Source organism: Lupinus angustifolius, chromosome LG05, assembly GCF_001865875.1.
Source record: "Lupinus angustifolius cultivar Tanjil chromosome LG05, LupAngTanjil_v1.0, whole genome shotgun sequence".
In the NCBI taxonomy this organism is placed as follows: Eukaryota; Viridiplantae; Streptophyta; class Magnoliopsida; order Fabales; family Fabaceae; genus Lupinus; species Lupinus angustifolius.
In genome coordinates, this window is record NC_032013.1 from 17,413,242 (window position 1) to 17,417,198 (window position 3,957).

The 3,957-nt window shown below is 35.3% G+C and overlaps 1 long non-coding RNA gene across 1 annotated transcript; it reads right to left on the reverse strand.

The window, feature by feature from the left end:
• On the reverse strand, positions 438 to 2,234 carry LOC109347194. The gene is made up of 3 exons (XR_002107578.1): positions 1,943 to 2,234; positions 1,067 to 1,148; positions 438 to 654 (listed from the first exon to the last, which is right to left on the reverse strand). It is a non-coding gene; the product is annotated as an uncharacterized LOC109347194 (long non-coding RNA).

Genomic DNA, 3,957 nt, shown 5'->3' on the forward strand with positions numbered 1-3,957 from the left:
TGAGCAGACATTTCCTTACCAAGCTAACAATCTTTATCCTCCTCTAATAATGATATTCCTGGCAATGATTACCACACTCACCTTTCTTTCCTTGACCCTGATCCTAACATTACTTATACTCAACCTACCCACTATGCCACCTCCACCCTCAACCAGAACACTCCCAACGAAAACATCTCCTCTGATATGGCCATACCTTCCCCTGCACCCATACTTAGAAGGTTCCAGAGAGTGACCCACCAACCACCTTACGTAAAAGATTTTCATTGTAATCTTTTAACATCCTCACCTCAACACCATGACAAACTCATCAGACACCCCTTAACTGATGTTCTGTCCTATGATTCTTTATCATCCAATCAACTCCGTCTTAGTCTTTCTATCATAACCAACATTGAACCCAAGATAATACTCAAAATAAAGTAACACAAATTAGTTCTTTTTATAGAAAGGTTGTGACTTACTTGCACAGAAAAGAGAATGAACACAGTAAATGCAAATTATAATCTAGAATGTTTTAAATTTTGTGAAGTCTCACTTGATGGCAGCTTTTAAGAATGAGTAGCAGCCCTCAACACGTGCTTTTGCAGTTCTAATCTCTTCATAAAGCTGTTGCATGTCATCAACATCCCACAAGTGTGGTGGCAGTGGAACCTGAGGAAATTTTTCGTAGATTCTCTTGTCAAAATTTACCATTCAAATTATTAGTGATAAGAAGGAAAGTTCCATGGTTAAATATTATATGAAACCAAATAAGAAGTATGAAATTGTTGGTCCAGTGGTGTAAGGCCTCATAGGATTTCAAGGTCGAAGGTTCGATTCCTTTCTTAAAAATGTGAGGGATACACTTGGTAGTACAAAAAAAAATAAAAATTTTGAAATTGTTATATTATGTGAACATGACAAAATACAGAAGTCCCCATGCAATTGTGTAAGCACATGATATAATAAGAGCAAGTGCTATAAGCTGATAAAGGGAGACATGGACATCATTTACATTGCATTACAAGAAGGTATAAATAAACAGCTGATAAAATTAAAACTTATAGACATAATAAGAACTCACCAAGAGTTTCATCATCATAAGGAATTTTCCCTTTTCCTAATGACTCCACAAATAATATAGCAATCTCTGCTCCACAGATGACCTTAGATAAAGAGAAAGTTAAGAGTCAAACTTTGTTGTTGATCAAATGTTAAAACTATTACCAGATATTTTATCGTAAAATAAATATTCTATTACCAGATGTGTGTTAATATTAATCAAATAAATATAAATTCAGATTGACAAATTGAAAGGGTTCCTGAACCTCCAGCTAGGCATTTGCATTCTCTTTTGATGCATTTTTCTTTAATTAAAATGAAAATGCAGGAGTAGCCAGTAAAGTAAAACCATCCGAATTACAAGTGACATCATTGTTAGAAATTCTTTATGATTGGTGAAATACCAATCTTAGGATCTTGAATTTAATGATTCTCACACACATTTATGAATCAAAGACTGCAGTGTCATACTTGAATCCATGTTCCTGGATGTGCTCCTTTGATTCACGTTTCTGAAAGAGATGTGGTATAATGACCTTCCTCAACCAAATCCTTTATTCCTCTTGGGACTTGCGTTTTCACTCTGATGGGGAGATGAAAAAACTAAAATTGATTTGGTGTATAACCTTCCTGATGTGTTAACTTATAGGGTTCCCATTATTCCGTATGGGTTAACCTTTTAGAAATCTAAGGGGTGTCACTAATTAGATCACTTATAATGTAACCCCGAAAATAATTAGCTAATATCATTGTATCAAATTTATGATGCTCACCTTAATTAGAAATTTAAAATTTCTAACAATCATATCTAACACCTAAACCTAAAGGTTATAATGACATCAAGTCTGTCTTGATGATAAGAGTATATCTGAAAGACAAAGAATAGAAAATGTATTACCTAGCCTTGAGTCAATTGAATGCAAGCTCCTGAATGTAGGATATCTAGTGCTTCAGAGTAAGGACTTCTCAGCAGACACATATCTGCAGCAAAGTGTGGATAATGCTGATCAATGTGTGGATAATGCTGATCAATGTCTAAAATTTAACTGGTAAAGTATGTATTGGTTAGTGTAGAGTCAATGAGCAAACTACTGAAGCTTATCAACATTTCTTCCAAGCTTCATAGGACTTCAACAACCACAGATTTATATGAATGATAACATGAAACATTAATTTAAAATGAAAAACGAATTTTTAGTAGAGATGTGAAAAAAGACAAGTACAAAAGAGCAAGGGATAAGATTTCCTCCTAAAAGAAACTTAAAATACAAATAAATAAATATATATATATATATATATATATATATGTATATATATATATATGTATACAATAAAAAGATGACAAGTAAGCATAACTCTGGTTAGAAGACTTAATCATTACCAAAAGTCTATTGTTCCATCCCAGTCTGGACGTCTCAACTGTCCAGGATGGTCTCCTCTCTAGCCGAGTATGACCAATTAAAGGCCTGGTCGGGGTCGTTTCCCCTTGGGCCAGACATCCCAAGTCGGGGTCGCGATCACTCCCCGCCTGACGCCCCGCCAATAGCGCACTACCACACCACCTGCAATCTCACCCACTTCTGCCAACCCGACAAGGGCAGACTGCGATATGGCTACCACGTCTGCCACATGCTATAAGTCAACTATGCACTGGGTACGACCTGCCAAAGTTGTCTGACATGCCAAAGTTATCAGGATGGTCGGTCATGCCTATAGTATCCTTCGGAGTCACGTCATCCACATCAAAACCACTATAAATAGGGGTCACCCCAACAGGAAGTATCACTTAGAACTTGTCACTTGTCATTATTACTCTCTACTTACTTCTCCTATCTCATTTATTGCTCTCAGGCATTACCTCCACCGGCGGGTCCAAGTCTACCTTCACCCAGATCCCATAAGAACTCTAGCCTAGATATTCAAGAATTCTTACCCGAACCTCCAGTTCGACCTAACTTGTTCATTCACCAAAGAACATCTACCATATGAAACTATAGTATCCAGATCCTAAATTCGTATGCAAGGATGCTATCATGCTCATCCGCAGCCCCTAAAGTTTGTACTTGTAGGGGAAAGAAAATCATAATTAGAAAATTAGTTACTTGTGATATAAAATAGCATTTCACATTGCAGGTCAAAGGAAGAATATATCATAGAGAATTTACACTTCTCTTGAAGAATAAAGCACATAAGTTTTATAATAAGCAACAGAAGGAAGGGTTTTGTACCTTGCACTAATGGACTTGTACATTTGTTGTGCTTTATAATAATTGCCCTCGTTTACAACTTTCTCCAATTTATCAATATTCTGCATTTCACAGCACAAGATATATGAAATTTGACTAAAATAAATAAACACAATGTTTCAAGAAGCATCAAAACCTACAGAATATAGCAAAGACAACCCAACGGGATTTGATCATACAAAACTTAGCATATTATAAAATAAAACCCTCAGAAACAAATGAACTCTATTTTTGAACACCAAGTCATAAACTGTTCACCTAGTATAATAAACACAAATCTAAGGATAACAAGTGCATACCATTTTGCTTAATTCAAACACCCTTTTACTAAAAGACTCAAGCTTTACTTATTTTGGATTTTGAACACCTCCAAACTGCTATTAGATAAAAGGAGGGAATTTTTTTTGGGCAAAAAGTGCCTCTTAAAGCATTCTTTTCCTTTTATTTTGACATGTTGATACCATGCATGCTTTTAGCCATGCAGAAGGAAACAATAATTGTAGAAAGAAATTGAGGAACATATATTTATTATCTCAAATTATATCTCATTTACTAGTAGTCTCACATACTTATGAACGTTTCCGACTCAGACAAAATTGTCTTTAGTGTAAAGATACATGTGGAAAACCAAAAAAAATTATGTCTTAGTTACTGTTGTTGTCCAATG